The 18,090-nt window shown below is 44.1% G+C and overlaps 1 pseudogene across 1 annotated transcript; it reads left to right on the forward strand.

Annotated features, from left to right (window-relative positions):
• The first annotated feature begins 48 nt into the window (after nt 1-48).
• Nucleotides 49-5,760, forward strand: LOC311599679 (nuclear factor of activated T-cells, cytoplasmic 4-like; annotated as a pseudogene). The gene is made up of 4 exons: nt 49-239; nt 1,165-1,629; nt 2,067-2,122; nt 3,374-5,760. The product of its transcript is annotated as a nuclear factor of activated T-cells, cytoplasmic 4-like (transcript).
• The last annotated feature ends 12,330 nt before the right edge of the window (nt 5,761-18,090 follow it).

An 18,090-nucleotide genomic window follows, 5' to 3' on the forward strand; every position in this document is an offset into this window, starting at 1 on the left:
AGCCAGGACCTGTCCTTCCTGGGTCACTTTGCACCTTGCCTTGGCTAGATGGCAAATCTTCCCCAAATCTGTCTAAGTCACATCTACTTGTACACGGGAAGAGCTGAAAATGCATTGGCAGACATAGAAGAGAAGTGCCTCCCCAAGTTCGTTACTCAGTTCTCCAAACTCAACTGTCTCCAGCATCTCTATGCGAATGGCAACCACCTTTCCATGGACTTCATGAAACAGTTTTTCAGGTAAGGAATGATTGTGAGCCCTTTCTACTATGTCAGCAAACTTTTCCCTCTACTGTGAGCATTAGTGAGCACCTGTGGGTGCCAGCCACAGTGGATTTTACACCTAGAGACTCATGATAATATTTCAGTGTGCATTGTATCCTTCTTAACTGAGGTTACTTGGTTCAATTCCCATTCATTTAGCACAGTTTGAGCTGGGGTAGGAAATGTGTAGAAAGCTGCATTGCAAGTATGACAACTACACTGGTGGGTCAGATGCAACGAATGACCTTTAGGTATTCATCTTTGGGATCCTCTCTAAGACTAAGACTGTGGAAGGGAACAAGTCAAAGTAAAGGGCTCTGAGCTGGGGAGGACCCACACCTGTGGTTCCTAGTGGAGCTCTTTACAAAGATGTCTCAGAACAGAAATTAGTTAGTTCCTCTATTGATGTCTCTGTCAGCCTCTAATTCTGCCTGGAAGGAAAGATGATTTTAATACAGGTTGGAATTTAGTAGATGGGAATTGGTGACATTGGGGTACAGTTTCATCAGTTTCAATGGTGGAGCACTGAAATAAGGGATAGAGGTTGTTTGAGATAACAAGGAAATGATGAACACAGTTGGACACAAGCTAAGATGTTACCAGAAACTTTATGTGATGTTCCTTTCTGGGTATGTCCTCCTGGCATGATGCAACAAGATCTAGTTCTCCTTCTGCCAGGGAGGATGGGGAGTTGCATGTTTGTGTTCTGAGAACAACCCACCAGATAGTGCTATGTCTCAGGAGATAGTGACATGAGTAGACACCTTCAAGCTGTTCCTCAGTGATGACATTCAGTGTAAGTGTAGATGGACTTTGCTTATGTGGTTCCCCCATTCAGTGTCAAACTTAGTAATGTCCTCCAACAACATGAGCCAGAATATATTTCTTGATCTTTCCCTAGATACCTGAATACCCCATTGGAACCCTTGTCTATTACTCCCTGCCATCTCTCACAGTCAGATTTGAAACATTTGTCATGGAGTCAGAATCTTTGCCAATTGAAACACATGCACCTCAGTGGGATAGTGTTACCCATGTCCCATCCTACAGGTCTCCAAGTCCTCCTGGATAATGTAGCAGACACTCTGCAGATGCTGGAGTTAGAGCACTGCAGCCTGGAGGACTCTAACCTCAGTTTTCTCCTCCCTCCTGTGAGCCAATGCTCCCAGCTCACCAGAGTCCATTTCTATGACAACTTCTCCATGGCTGCACTGCAGGACCTTCTGCACTGCATGCGCAGTCTAAACACGCTGACTGTAGAGCTCTACCCTGCTCCTCTAGAATGCTATGATGACTTGGGTTGTATCCTTGTGGACAAATTTGCCCAGTTGTGTTCTGTGTTCCTGGAAATAATTGTGGCCAAAAGGTAGCTGAAAACAATCACATTTGCTACAGCCATGTGCTCTGAATGCTGTCAGAGCTGTGTCTATGACATGAAGACCAGACTTTGTCCATGTTGGCAGTAAATAGGACGTGGTTGTTTCTGGATGCTGAAACATCAAAATCAGGGAATGGATGTTCATTAAGGAGTCTCAGGACAGTTGGCTTTAGTTCCAGTTTTGTGCATTGGAATCAAAATTATGTTCAACATATTCAGTACATGGGAGCTGACATGATATGAAGAGCAGTGGAACCATGTCCTGTGGATTGATTAAGTTAATTCTGCATTTCTAAATGTGTCTTTATCATAGCAGGGTAACAAGTGGCTTCTCCATGTTGTACTATAAGGTCAGTTTAAGAATATGAATGCTTTCCTCTGGTGTGCTACTCAATTACTGACTTCACTTTTACATTTACTCTTAGGATATTTTGCCATGTCAAAAAGTATGATCAAGAAAATTATGGTCCAAGGCCTTTTGGTAATAAAATGCATTGAAGTCATTTATGATATTGTCTTCTCCTCTGTTTGGCTGCTTGATGGGTTTCATTAACAAAATTGTCAAACTGAACTGAACAATGTAGACCTGCTCTCTTGTGAAGACTGGTTTAGAGAATGGCAGGGGATTTCATTTCTCGGCACTCAGATATAAAGTGCTGTAAACATTTTTAAGATGGATGAAGCAAAAGCCCTTGCCTAGAGAATTGTGTGACCTGAGACCTGATTGTCAGTAGTTCAGTTGTGAGCTCTGTCTTTAGTTAAGGGAGTACCAAAGCCAGCCATTTTACTCCCTTTGTCACTGTATCGGGTAGCAAGAAAATAATCTTATTTAGTCTCTATTTTCATTGGCCCTTATTGAAAAACAAATCTTCATGTTCTCACATGTCATTGTGATTCCTGCTAACTCCGTACAATCTATTAACTGGTAAGGACTCTTGAAAATCACCCTCAAGACAGAACCATCACTGGAGAGTGATGTGATTGTGAGCACAGTGGCATTCCTACAGAAGACCCTGATCATTAACATGTTCAACAAATGTGCATGGGGGCAGTTGTTAGAATTTAGATTTCCATCATAGCTCAAGGGGATGGGCCATCATAGGACTTATTGTGACCATAGGGCATCTTCTTGTTCTTGCAAAATAGTGTATATTTTTATCGTTGAAATTGTACCTGCTGCACAACTTATTCACAGCAAGTAGAATGCATACTGTAACCATCCACTAATGGTCTGACCCATTTCCAGATAACTTATCCTCAGAAAGGTAGAAATCCTATAAGCATGTCCTTCATGCCTCAGGCATTCCTTGAATTTCTAATCTTCATGTTCTGCAGGGTATGTCAGCAGTGGTGGTGCACACCTTTAATCCTATTATTTAGGAGACAAAAGGAAGTGGAGGTCTATTAGTTACAGCCATTCTATCCTTTACAATGAGTTCCATGTCAGTCAAACTATATATTGAGACCTTGTCTCAGTAAAGCAAAACAAGTCAAGAAAAACATGGCACAGCACTCAGGAGGCAGAGGCATGTAGATCTCTGTGAGTTCATGGCCATCCTGGTCTACAAAGAGAGTCCAGGGCAGTCAAGGCTTTACAGAGAAACCCTGTCTTGAAACATACACACTAATAAAAAGAAAATTTGGCATGGTTAATAATGCCTAATCTCAGGTGGTTCTCTGTCAGTTCAAGACCAGCCTGTTGGATCTACAAAGTGAGTTTTGAATCATCCAGAGCTGTATAAAGGACACCATGTCACCACTCCATCCCACCTCTTCACCTGGCAGCTGGGAGAGCCGACCAGCCTGGTCATTGATGCTGGAGGGCCCAGGAGGGAGTGTGGGAGTGCTGGAGGTGGTCGTGTTCTCGAGTGTCCTAGCATTCAGATCACCTCCATCTCTCCAACCCTCAGGGACCTCGCTGGAGGATACTCCTGAAACCTGGGGGATTACTTGCCACCAGAAGGCTTTGAGGGCTACCGAGAGGCAGGAGGGGAGGGTGAAGGTGCCTTCTTCAGCCCAAGCTCCAGCAGCAGCAGCCTGTCTTTCTGGAGCTTCTTCTCTGATGCCTCAGAGGAAGCAGCCCTGCATATAGCATGTGAAGAGATGTAGTCTGAACTTAATGAAGCAACCTCTTGCTTTGGCCTAAGCTCTCCACTGCCCTCGCCTTGTGCTTCCCCTAGAACATGGACTCTGGAGGATCCATGCAACCTATTTTGTCCAAGCTCTGGATGCCAAACTCTGGAGAATAGCTGGCTACTCCGCAGGGCTACTGGGCCCATCATAGCCTCCTCTCAGCCTGCTTCTCCTTATGGCAAGAGGCGCTATTCCAGTTCTGGAACCCCATCTTCTGCCTCCCCAGCTTTATCTTGCTAGGGCAGCCTCGGGGAAGAGGGCTCAAAACCACCTCCACCACCTCCTTTGCCTCTGATCCGGGTCCCTAGTTTCCCTGGCCCTTTTGATTATGTGGGTACTACACCAACCCAGACCATCCCTCAGAAAACCCAGAGGACTTCTAATGAGCAGGCAGTGGCCCTACCTTGGTCTGAGGAGACTGCCTCCTGCAATGGCAAGCTTCCTTCGGGAACAGAGGATGCTGTGGTTGCTCCAACTCTGCGGAACGAGGTGGCTGGCATGGACTAACTAGCAGTGCCTTCTCCCCTTTCTTGGTCCAAGGCCCGGATTCGGGGACACAGTCCCATCTTCAGGACCTCTGCCTACCTCCTCTGGACTGAACTTTGCCCAGCGAATATGAGCAGCTGTAGTTGAGGATCAAGGTACACCCTAGAGCGCACCACTAGGCCGACTATGAGACCGAGGGCTACTGAGGAGTTTTCAAGGCTGCTCCAGGAGGTCACCCCTTGGCCAAGCTCCTAGGCTACAATGAGAAACCACTCGCTCTACAGATGTTCATTGGCAATGCAGATGAAAGGAGCCTGCGGCCGCATGCCTTCTACCAGGTGTACCATATTACCAGCAAGATGGTGGCTATGGCCATCTATGAAGCTGTAGTCAGTGGTACCAAAGTGCTGGAGATAACCTTGCTCCCAGAGAACAACATGGCTGCCAACAGCGACTATGCTGGAACCTTGAAGCTTAGTAATTCAGACATTGAGCTGTGGAAGGGTGAGACAGACATTGGGCACAAAAACACACGAGTGTGGCTGTTGTTCCGTGTTCACGTTCCTCAGGGCAGTGGGAAAGTCATCTCTGTCCAGGCGGCGTCAGTGCCCATCAAGTGCCCCTAGCGCTCTGCCCAGGTGCTTCCCCAGGTGGAGGCCTACTGTCCCAGTGCCTGCTCTGTGAGAGGAGGTGAGGAGCTAGTACTGAATAGTTCCAACTTTGTGGGGCCCTGATGGAAAACTACAGTGGGAGGAGGAGGCTGCGTTGCATTGGCTGTAGAGCAGTGAGGTGACACTGACTCTCACCATCCCAGAGTACAGCAACAAGCACGTGATCCGGCCAGTCCAGGGCTACTACATCTCCAATGGCTGGAGTAAGTGCAGTACTACTCAAAGTTTCAAGTTCCTGCCTGTGATCTTCAAGAAAGAACCCCTGCCACACTCATCTCTCTGCAGCTTCCCTTCCTCATCGGGTCCCCCCTTTGGCACTGATACGGACTTCTCACCATCCAGGCCCCCTTACCCCTCCTTTCCCCATGAAGATCATGCTTATGAGACCCTGTATCTGTCAGAAAGCTTTGGTTATAACACACCCACTCTTTTCCCCCAGACAGGGCACCTGCCATCCTATAGATCAGGCCTGCCGATGTTCCCTGAGACTGGGAGTAATGCAGGATGTGTCTGCCCACCTTCAGTCTCCTTCTTTCCCTGCCCCTTTCCTTGTGATTCACAAGGAGGACAGAGCTCCTCTTTCATGCTGGGGCTTCTGTTCTCTCCTCCGGCCCTATTCAGACCTCCAGTACTATCCTCCCCACCACTTGAAGATGCCTTCCATCCCCAGAGTGCTGTGCACCCCCTACCAGCTGAGGATTACAATGAGGTGGGGCACGCTATACCCCTGGGAGCTCTGGAGCAGGAGAAATCCAGTGGTAGCTACAGCAGCAGTGAGTGCAAGAGAGATGGATTTGCGTGTTTGCTGAAAGCTGGAGTTTGGCTTTGAAGAGACTTGGCAGTATTAGTCTCCTGGGGCTAGTCAAGGCCTTGGGAGCACGTTCTAGGTGTGTGTGTCCACCTGAATTCAGCAACTTAATCCTGCAGGGCACATGGAGCATCTGTTTCAGCTTTTCCTGTCTCACAAAATTTCAGCCCTGGAACTATTTCAAGACCATTCATTCCATCCAGTTCCCTGAATCTGTAGATCTGGGCACTGGGTCTCAGGGAAGGACAGTGGCTTGTTTAAAGCCTCTGTTGAGTGTTTTCCCCTCACCTGATCTTTCCCCGATGACTGTAGTGCACATTGGTTAAGAAAAAAAAAGAGACACCATGTCAAAATTAAAGTGTCTTATAATTTAGAACTTGCTCCAACCAGGGAGTGTTTGACTAAAGTCAGGAGGACAATCACCTGAGTGAGGGACAAAACACAAGACACAAAGAAGGAGAGCAAGTCTGAATATTGATCAAGTTCTCAAACTTTTATTTTTCAGGCAGCAGTTTTTATAAGGCAGGAGACAGGGAAGCATACTGCTATGGCAACCCATCTGCAGTCTATCTCAAAACACAGGGAATTCCAGGCACGGTCATAATGTTCTGCCACACAGAATATCTTGCTCTATCTTTGTCTAGTCTAACTGCTAAACCATAACAGGGCCAGTTAGTTTCTGGTAAAAGGCAAGTTCTGGGAGAAACAGAAACTTAAAGGTGCAGACTTGGACAAGATGGCTAAACATTGGCCATATGACCTACTGTCCCCAAGAAGAACTCACTTTAGAGAGGCTGAGACAGGAGTTGTAAATTTGTCTAAATTTGTTACACAGAGTGAGTAAGTGGCCTGCTTAAGGTACATAGCAAAATCCTAGATTTAAAACAAAACAGAACAGTTAAGTATTATGATGTCCTCCTTTAATCCCAGGCTCTAGTTCCACAGATTCTGGCTGACTGATCAGAAAGCACAGTGACTTAGTTCCCCTTCTCCACAGGCACACAGTCTCAAGAACTTAAACATAGTGACTAGGTTAAAGTCCAAGAAAGACATCAAAGAGTGAACACCTAGGTTTCCATGGCCTGACCATTAAGCTAATACTTCATTCATGAGAAATTATTTTCTTTTTAAAAATTAAGTAATTTATTCAGATTACATCTCAATTGCTATCCGTGTACTTGTATCTTCCTGTTCCCCTTCCCTCCCTCTTTTACCCTATTTCCCTCATCTAGACCTGTGACAGTTAACCCAGACCCAGAAAGATACAATTGGTATATACTCATTTATAATTGGACACTAGCCCGAAACAGATGTCCTCTGGGATAATGGGAAATGAGAAATTTTTTTTATTCTTTTGTACCAGCAGACTTTTAGAATACAAGGCATTTTTTAGGTTTATTTTCCTTTGTTGGTTTGGTTTGGTTTTTGGTTTTTAGAGGCAGGGTTTCTCTGTGTAGCCTTGGCTGATCTGAATCTCACAGAGATCTGCCTGACCTTGTATTTTTAGTACTGGGACTAAAGGCATGTACCTCCACCACCCACTTTAGAATATTAGAATTGTATTATACTTGAGTCTTCTTTCTCCATGGACCCATGGTTCTCCATGTCAATGTTGAGCCCTCTTATTTGAACCTCCTATATCATATCTTACCCATAATACATAGACTCACTGGTCTGTGTTCCCTGGAGGAGTAATCTCTCTTTTCTCAGTGCTCAGAACTAACTTTCTCCCATCATTACCAAAAGAAAAAAAAAGACAAAGTCTGACTTCAACAAAGAAACAACAAGATCATGACTTCTAGGACAGTTATATGGAAGAGAGTGACTGACTTGAGCTACCTCATGACCCTGAGAGCACCCAACAGCTCAGGTTTATTGTGATCACATCACTCTATGAGAGAGTAAAGAATGTCTTTGAGCTCTCTGGGGGGCCAGGTACACTTGGTGATTCAACTGATTCAGTTTTACCATGTAGAGCAAAGTCACTCAAGGACATCCATGGGCATGTCATTTTCATGGAAGCAGATCTTGGTGAGCATGTTGTATTGGATCAAAGAAGACAGAAGAGAATTGAGCTGGGAGTGTCCATCCTACAATCCTCCAACTCAATGTCTTAAGAGTGGCTGAAACTCTCTCCAGAACAACATGGAGAGGCCTAGTAGGAAAACAGCACTGAATACTACTACATCACTGAAGTTCAGGTATATGAGCTAGTTTTGATGCAGACTCATGGATAGATCATTCGAGTCTGATGGTGAGAGCTGTCAGGAAGAGACAGAGAGGGTCTCTATGTCAGGGCAGGTCTTCAGGCTCCTAGGTGGAGAATAAGAGAAAGTTCTGGTAGTATGAAACAGTGACTTCTGGGGTTCTTGGTTTCCTCATAGAGATCACCACTTGGACCTATCAGGGAGGACAATGTCCAGGATATTGCCATTGGTGTCTCATCACTCACGTCACACCACTCTTGTCACAGCCCTCTCATCATCATGTAGGACTGACCTAGTCTTTTACTCAACCAAGGCCTAACATAATACTCTGGTGTCCCTGACCCTGAAACTTCAGCACAATCTCTCTGTTCACAGTACTTCTCTCCTAACAGAACCCCAGCATTACTCATCCAAGGACTTCATCATCTCCCTAGGCTCTCAGCAGCCTTTTACACAGAGACTTATGGACTCTTTAATTTAGAAATGATCTACAGCTGTGTCCTAACCACAGTATCTGTTCCACACCAAACACCCAATAAACTTTAAAAAGAAAAAGAAAAAGAAAGACTCAATCAGGGATGCAGGATAACTCTCCATCTCTCCTCACCTAGGCAACTTTTTTAGACAGTATTTTTGAAAGAAGATACAGGTCCTATAGAGCTGCAGGAGACTCCTAGTAATCCCTCTGCCTCAGCTGACTCAAAGGTGTAAAATGGGAAGACTCCTGAAAGGCCTTTGCTTTCCTCAGAAGAAAGAGGAAACAAACAAAATGGTGAGCTCCACTATCAACCATGAAGTTTTCATAGCCTCAAAGAATCAAGTCAACCACAGTGAACAATTATTTCTTTCTCATTTTGCTATGACCTGAAAATAAAATTATGAAAATGCAGGATGTGTTTTCCCACATTCCAACTCCAGTAATGAGGGGTATATGTGGGGAAAATGAAGGCCAAGGACAACCTTGTTACTTTGCCAGTTTGAGACCAGGCTGGGCTATGAGACTTTGTCTCAAAAACAGCAAACAAAAATCCCAAGTGGGTCAAATGCAGTTCTTCACGGATCAAGATGGCATTTTATTACATTTTGTTGCTTCTTTTTTTGTTAGTGTTTCCTGATAGATTCTTACCCTATACTGAGGCCAATTCTCCTGCCAGTTTCCCTAAGTCAGTGATTGTCAACAACAACAGACATGACCAATATTTATTTACTATTCCCTACCTCCACCCCTGTAGCAAGTTCTTTGTAGCTCTGGTTGGCCTGGAAATCAATATACTGACCAGGCTGGCCTCTCACTCATAGAGATTTACCCCTCAGCCCTCTCCTCCCTCTCTCTTTCTTTCTTTCTGCAGGTGGTGGAACATGCATTTAATACAAGCAGTTGTGAGGCAGAGGCAGGCAGATCTCTGAATTGGAGGCCAGCCTTGCCTTGTCTATTCAGTGAGCTGTAGGACAGCCATATCTACAACCCTGTCTTGGATAATAAAAATAAAACAAAACCACAAAACTAAGAAACAAAAGAAAGCAAGGAAGAAAAGAAGCAAGCAAGCAGACAACTTCTATGTAGTCATATCTGGCCTCCAACTAATAGACGTCTACCTTTCTCTGTTCCTGGAGTACAACCACACCCAATTGGATTGACCTTTGACCTTTTGTTTTCCAAGACAGGTTTTTGTATAGGTTTGGCTGTAATGGAACTCACTCTGAAGACCAGGCTGGCCTCAAACTCACCCATCTGTCTGCCACTGCTGCTGGAGTGCTGGAATTAAAGGCATACACCATCACAGCCTGTTTGAGCATTCTTTTTGTATTTGAGATATAACCTAGATTATAGCAGCAGGCCAGGAAAGCTTCCAATGTCTGATCTACATTCCAGCTTCACCTTTTAAGACAGAACATGGATCTAAACCCTTTTAATGGTACAATGACCCTGTCACAGTGTTCACATATCAGATATTCTGCATATCATTATTTACATTAGGATTCATAACTGTGGCAAAATTGCATTTATATAGTAGGAAAAAAAATCTATTGTTGGTTATTACCACATGTGGAACTATATAAAAGGGTCACAGCATTCAGAGGGTTGAGAACCACTGTTCTAATTGATAAAGTTAGCTGTGTTTTCCAGTGCTGGCTTTCACCTCTCCAAAAACTCCTACCTACCTTCCCTTCATAGTGCAAGGGATGGTTGGCACTGAGCCTGCACCACTGAGCCTAGCTGGCATTTAATCCATTCCCCTGTGATTTTTAGCAATGTTCACTAATCTTGAATTCCTGGTTGATTTTATCCACAGCCAATCTTGGATTCCTCTCGGTCACTTTAATAACTGGTTAGAAAAAGAGGGGCAGAGCTGGGCTTGGTGGCACATGTCTTTAATCCCAGCACTTGGGAGGCAAAGGCAGAGGTAGGTGGACCTTTGTGAGTTTGAGGCCAGTCTGGCCTACAAAGTGATTTCACGACAGCCAAGGCTACATAGAGAAACCCTGTCTTGAAATACAGAAGAAGAAGAAGAAGAAGAAGAAGAAGAAGAAGAAGAAGAAGAAGGAGGAGGAGGAGGAGGAGGAGGAGGAGGAGGAGGAGGAGGAGAAGGAGAAGGAGAAGAGGAAGAGGAAGAAGAAGAAGAAGAAGAAGAAGAAGAAGAAGAAGAGAAGGAAAGAAAGAAAGAAGTAGATGGACATAGGATTGCCAGAAATAAAAGACAGGGACACTGTGGCCTTTGGGTTGGGGTGGGTGAACATATTTTACTCTTTCACTTCTTTATTCATATTACACACTTATGTGTACTACTGTGAACTCATTGCATATAGTATTTTTTCTATGTTTGTTTCATTACAACTATATTACTAATACCTTTTCTGCGTGAAGCCTGACGATGCAGTGCAGAAACTCATGCTAAATATACAGCATACTTGCAAGGAACCACACCCTCATTCTTGTCCATGGATCACTGAAAAATATCATTATGTGGTAATAAATTAAACAGCATATTTAAAGTATCAACCCTTAAAAGATGAATTACCAGGCCAGCAATGACCATGCACTATTTAATCCCAGCACTCAGGAGACAGTCTAGGAGGTCAGTCTGCTCTGTAGAGTGAGATCCAGGACAGCCAGGGGCTACATAGAAAAACCACACTCATCATCAAACAAGAGATCTAGCAGCCTTAAAACCTTGCTAAAGCTCTGTCTACATTGGGTTACACATATTTCCTCCTCTAAAGACTAGTTTATGTTTCTATGCCCCTAGTTATAATCAGATCTATGTGTTTTTATTTAAGTGTGTTTACCAATGTATTTCAGTATAAAGAACAAAAGGTCCAATACATTCTGATTGGATTGCCCCTTCTGGAAATCTACAGGAGCCCATATTTAGAAAATATTTTTTAGCTGGGCGTGTTTGTACTTGCCTTTAATCACAGCACTCAGGGAAGAAGAAGCAGGCTGATCTCAGTAAGCTCAAAGCTAGCCTGTTGTCCTCAGTTAGTTCAGGACAGGCAAGTGTACCCAGGGAAACCCTGAGTCAATAAACCAAAAACAAACAAGCAAACAAACAAACAAGCAAGCAAAAACCCAAAAAACAAAAGTAGAGTTTTTCAAGACAGGGTTTCTTCATGCAGCCCTAGCAGTTCTGGAATTCAGGTTAACTGTGGCCAGACAAAGACAGGTGTGATAGCTCATACTGTAAATCCCAGAATTCAGGAGAAATAGGCAAGGGAAGGTCTCTGTGAGTTAGAGACCAACCTACTCTACAATGTGCATTCCAGGACAGCCAAGGCTATTACACAGAGAAACTCTGTCTCAATAACAAACAGACAAACAAAACAAATCAGCAACAGTGGTCAGGCAACTATACCTTCAAAATAAAACATATGTTTTCTATGGTCTGTTACACATCCTATCCATTCTTCCATGCCTGGGCAACTATGTTCTGCAACCTTTTAGCAGTAGACATCACTTATATAAAGGTGCTGGAGACAGTGGAGTTTGGGGAACTGAAGCAAGATTATGCTCATCCAAATTTCTTCCAGCAATGAAGACAGAGATATTGAAGAACCTCTGCACAGATCCCTCCCTCTAACACATCTGTGTGTGAAGAGTTCCCATCTGCTCCAGGAAGGTTGATAACTTGCCACCTTTCCCAGCTGCCACTGACAATTCAGCTCTAGGATATGGTTTGGTCTACCATTTTCTTTCTTTCTTTCTTTCTTTTCTTCTTCTTCTTCTTCTTCTTCTTCTTCTTCTTCTTCTTCTTCTTCTTCTTCTTCTTCTTCAGCATCAAATGGATGCTGACATGGATGAGTTTACTGATGATGCTGAGGTCAGAGGTGAACCTTCCATGGACAATTATTCCAGATCCTTCTCTTCTTCAACTTGCTTTTTGGGATAACATATGTTCAATAACACTCATGGCCTGATTTCCCTGTGTTTGAGGAGAAAAGGAGAACTCAAGTGTTCCAGGACCTATGAGACATCTTCCTTATGGACCAGACTGAATTTGGAGTCCCAGGGACTCCTCCCAAATATTTTCTTTCCGGAAGCCCAGATTTTAAGCTTTATAAGTACTATTCCACCCTAATTGTTAGGGTCAGTTTCATCTGCAGGACTGTGGAGAACTGAAAAGGGACTTGTGGTGTGCTGTTGAGTGATAAAATCTGTTATAATTCTGTTATTATTCTCATATCTACTATTGTTTTGGCATTGATTTACTAACATTGTTTATGGGCTAACTAGAAGATCAGTGATTTGAGATGACTGAGCAAGTTACAATGTCATGCTAGACTTCTGTAGACTCTTTGTGAGTAAGATGTAGCTAGATTCACATTAGATATAATCTCTTTAGAATTAACAGTAATCTACAGCATGGATTATCCTTGGCAGGGATGGCAGGGCTCGAGATTATAGCTTGTGCCTTCTGTCCTTTCTAACACATCTCATGTCTCAGCAATTACAGCCAATACAAGCACAAGAACATGGCATGAAGATCAAAGACACTGTCCCTCTTCATGTGTTGATGTGGAGGCCAGCCAGATATGGGTAAGAGTGAGTCTCAGCCTTATTGGACCAAAGACAGGCTATGAATGATGGAACTCTTAACCTCTGAACCATCTCTCCAGCACTGGTTTTGTTTTTTGTGTTTTCTGAGACAAGGTTCCTCTATGTGAAGCAGTGACTGCCCTGCAAACCACTCTCTGGATGAGGTTGGCTACAGACTCATAGACATCAGCTTGCTTTTGCCACCTGAGTGCTGCAATTAAAGGCCTGGGCTCCCACACTTGGACTAGCTTTCCTATCTAAATGTTTGCTTTTTCCCTATGTCTAGTATTCAATCTCAGGCTTCATGATTGGAAGGAACTATTTGCCTGAGTAGATCAGCAGCCCACTCTTACTTCCCTCCATTCCACACCCTCAATCTCATTCCCCTTTATCTTGTACCTGTAAGGTAGGCATGAGCAAGTCTATAAATCAGTTGCATGTCTAGTCTACTCTGTGTAGAGGAATTTTAATCCAACAACATAACCACTCTTGCTGGAATATAGACACAACTTTAGTTCTAGGAGACAGGGACAAGTAGATCTCTGAGTTCAAGGCAAGCCTGATATAGAGAGAACAAGTGTAGGTAAAGAAAATCTTAAGTCCAGGCCTTGTAGTACACACCTTTAAACTCATTACTCAGGAGGCAGAAGCATACAAATCTCTGAGTTGCATTCAGGCACTAAAGTTGATTCAGTGAATTGAGAGGCAGTGCAGTGAAGTTGAGTTCATGATGGTTCAGTTCATGCAATTCAGAGGCTGTTTTATGGAAAAAGTTGTGCAGAGCCCAGTTGCAGAGAGGAAACAAGGTAGAAAGAGGTAAAGACAAAATTTGCTGGAAAATGAGGAGTCAGAAGGTTAGAACATACTTCCAAAATTAGTATGATGCCAAGAAGAGTAAGTCAGTAAGAGGAGACAGAAGTCAATCTGAATCAGTCAGCTAGGAGAGGAGTTTGAGCCAGAAGAGCTGAGTTGATCCAGCCATCCAGAATTCAGAAAGAGCTAGAAAGGATGAGCTTATTCATTACTAAATCCCAGATACTGAAGACATTCTAGGCCCAGGTTAGATCATCTGGAGGCTAGATTCCAGCTTCCAGGACTAGATCTACCTAGGTCAGCATGCAAAGACAATAAGCCATCTGTGTGTGGTAGAGCATGCCTATAATCCCAGCATACTATGAGGCAGAGGTAGGTGGATTTGAGTTCAAGGCTAGCCTGGTTTAAACATGAGTACAGAATCAACAGTGAAACCCGTCTCTGAAAAAAAAAAATTAGGTAGTAAACCTCAGTGACAAGTAGTCAGAGTAATAAAAGTTACAGTTACAACTTTATTCTCCATACTTGCCATTATTTTACCAGGAGACTTATCCAGGATCCAGGTTCTACAGACATCTACTGTAGGAGAAGAAGCATCTAATTCACCAACAAAGACAATGGTTTGTTTAATAAGGAGCTCAGAAAGGAACCGAGAGCTACTTTAAAGCTAAACAAACATTCTTCCAGTGGAAAAACTCCAGCTGGCAGTGCAACCACACCCATGTACCCAAGCTGTCTTCTAGTTCACCCTCCCTCCATCCTTACTTCCTCCCATCTTTCCTTCCTGCCTTCTTCCATTCATGTTTAAATCTTTCTGTGTTTTTAAAAACAGGATTTCTCTGTCTAGCACAGTCCATTCTGGAACACCCTTTATAGACTGTTGACCTTGAATTCAGAGGTCATCCTGACTCTGACTCCCTACCGCTGGGATTAAAGGTGTATATCGACACCTTGACCCATTCCTTGACTGCTGGGATTAAAAGTGTGTGTCTCCACCTTGATCCATTACTTTTCTTAGTTTCTCTTACAGTAGATGCTTGCCACAGGCTCCAGCTCAGAAAATAAATTCAAAGAGACTGATTGTTTTGACTAGGACACAGGCCCCTTGATCATGGTATTCAGGTTTGTATGTCCATTATGTTAGACACAAACTAAATCTTGAGCTGACCCATCATCAGAACTCCATGATACCAGCAAGATAGTTCAAGTATCTTCCATAATCTTACTTCATAGCCAAGTGCTGAGGCAGGAGGATTAATGAGAGTTGGATGTCAGATTAGGCTATATAATAAGTTTTAGGAAGGAGTAAGCGATAGTGTAGGGTCCTCTCAAAAAATATCCAAAATAGTTATGTAAACAAATCTTAGGAATCAGAGTTTGTGGAGAGGTAACCTAGAGGTTGCCCTGAATTTCTCCTAGGCTCAGACCTTTGCCTATATCACCTTACGATCCAATCAATCTACAAGATAAAAAAAATTACAAATGAGGTTAACAGATTTTTTTAAAGACAGCATTTCTTTGTGAAGCCCAGGCTGTCATTGAACTGAATTAGTAAACAGGGCTGTGCTGGAACTCTGAGATCCTCCTGCCCCTACTTCTCAGTGCTGGGATTAAAGGCATGTACCACCAAGGCCTGGTTCAGGGTAGACATTCAATCTACCAATCAGTGTGCAGCTTATGGTTGGGAGGAGGGCCTACAAAAGAGAAGTGAGCAGTGAGCATAGGAAGATGCATAAAAGGGTCAGAGAAGCCAGAGAAGAAATTAGAGCCCTGGAGCAATAGTTACTTGCCTAGCCTTCTAGGAACTGGAGACCCAACACAGCTACCAATCTCTGGTAAATTCCCACCTCAATAGAGACACCCTACCTCACCCAGAATAGGCAGTGTCTATAGCTGACACTAGCACCAAGATGGGACCTGGAATTCTCATTTCAGTCTCTTCATAGGAGTAGATTCAGGATATAGGTTTTGATCCTTTCATTGGTTTGGAGACTTCTTCATTTTTGGGCAGAGCACTGAGAATGGTATGGAAGCATGGCAGGGTGGGGGAGGAGGGAAGGGGAAATGGAGGAGTATGGGAGTATCAAGGAGGGGGAAGGGGGAGAAGAGAGGGTAAGGCGGTGAGGGTTGTGGGAGAGTACCCAGAGGGCTCAGGAGCTTCACAAGGAGACAGTGAGGGCTGGCTGATCTGGACCCAGGGGTGTCTCTACAAACTATTGCACTAACCAATTTCAATGAATGCCGTAAACCTAGACCCTCCTGTTCATATATAAGCAATAGAGAGCTCATTCATTCTCCATGACTGTGGGGATAGTGGGGACTGCCTCTAACATGAACTCTGGTGCTCTGCTTTGATCACTTCCTGTTGGTGGGGAGGCCCAGCAGGCACACAGAGGAAGGGAAAGCAGATTATTGGGATGATCCCTGATTGGCTGTGGTCATATGATGGGAAAGCAGATCCTCTTCTGTCACAGATCTAGAGAATGAGAATGGGGTGGAAGAGGTAGAGAAGGTGGTAACAGGAAATTAGAAGCAAGAGGATAGCAACTGGGATGTAATCTGAATAAAGTATATAAATATATATACATATGCAATGTTGTCAGTTAGTATGCCCTATGATTGATTCAGGCCTGCCCTGTTGCTAGGCTGGCCTTGACTAACTACGTGAGAGGTCGTGTTCTTTCTCTCTCAGGACCTGAGTGTTGGGGTTGCCAGCATGGTTCATCAGAGAAGATTCCTATCAAGTCCACATTTGTGCTTAGTTTTGAGACAGTGTCTCATTTGAAGAAAAGGTGTCCTTGAACTTCTGCTAAGCCTCCTGCTTCCCAAAAGGCTGAACCTTTCGATGTGAACTGAGGAGATATTTTTGATATCCTCTTGTTTACATCAATTGTATAATTTTTTTCTTTTCCTGAGTCATGGTCTCCTGTAATACAGGATGGTCTTGGGATCACTAAGTAGTGTGTATAGCCCATCATTTACCCGTTCATTCTGCACAAGATTGCCTGGGTTTATCACTTATGACATTTTGAGGAGTTTGCAGACTGTCTTTGAAACATTGATGCAGCCTGGACATGGGGAGCTCACAGTTCACTTCCTCAGTCTCTACTTGCTGCACTAGGCAGAATGTCGCACTGCAGGATGCAAAGGATTGTGATGAATAAGTAATAGTGCTCGAGGTGCAACTAGCAGAGCCTTAGGTTTTTAAAGCATAATGTGGGGAGGAGGACCATGTGACTTTTCCACTCTTTCTAGGAGGGCCTGGAGAGGATGTCAGGATCTGTTTCCACAACTGTCTGAGGCTAAACTTTTGGGATGAATGCCTTTCCAATGGGATGGAGGAATAGGGGGAATTAGATGAGCCCACTGGGAATGTGTGGTCACATGTGCATTTGTGATTTTATCCAGGCTGCCAGCCATGAGTTTCACAGATGTTGTTGTTGTTGTTTGTTTCTTGAGACAGGGTATCTCTGTGTACACTGGCTGTCCTGGACTCACTTTGGAGACCACGCTGGCATAGAACCCATTGGTCCCCCTGCCTTTGTGCTTTGAGTGGTTGGATTAGAGGTGTATGCTGCCAAACACTGCCTGTTTGGAATTTTGGTCTTGTATTTTAACTTATGGTTTGATACAAAGAGATAGTAGTGGCAGAGTGTAAAGTGTGCATCAGGAATTGTCTTAATTGTCATCCTGCCCCTGAGTGAGCCCTTTGATTGGGCAGATGAAGAGCTTCCTAAGACTTAGTCTGAAAATGTGTTCTTCCATAGAAGACTCCCCAAGATTCTGGATGCTAAGGATATATAAGAATGAGTTTCTCAGCCCAGCCTGCACCTGTGCAGCTGGCAGTGCAATGGCTGCTGAGAGATGATGTGTTGGCCATCTCTGCTCTGGATCACCTGCCCATGGAGCTCTTCCCACCACTCTTCAAGGAGGCTTTCGCTGTCAGACAGACTAACATTGTGAGGGCAATGGTGGAAGCCTGGCCCTTTCCCTGCCTCCCCATGGGGACTCTGGTGAAGACCACACACATGGAGACTTTGAAGGCTGTGCTGGATTCACTGGACTTTCTCATAACACATAAGGTTCACCCCAGATAGGCAAGACCCATCTACTGTCCTGGAGGTTCAGTCATCGGACAAGTAGAGTCAGAAACCATGGGTCTCATGTGGATGATGGTTTCTCACTGCACCAGTAGAGGACTGCAGAGGCTTCAGAGCTCACAAACTTCTGCAAAACAGAGGGGTTTTGAAAGGCAGCTTAGTTCAGTACAGTCATAGAAGGAAGATCCTGTCCAGG

This window comes from Acomys minous, assembly GCF_964271855.1.
Source record: "Acomys minous genome assembly, chromosome: 6".
In the NCBI taxonomy this organism is placed as follows: Eukaryota; Metazoa; Chordata; class Mammalia; order Rodentia; family Muridae; genus Acomys; species Acomys minous.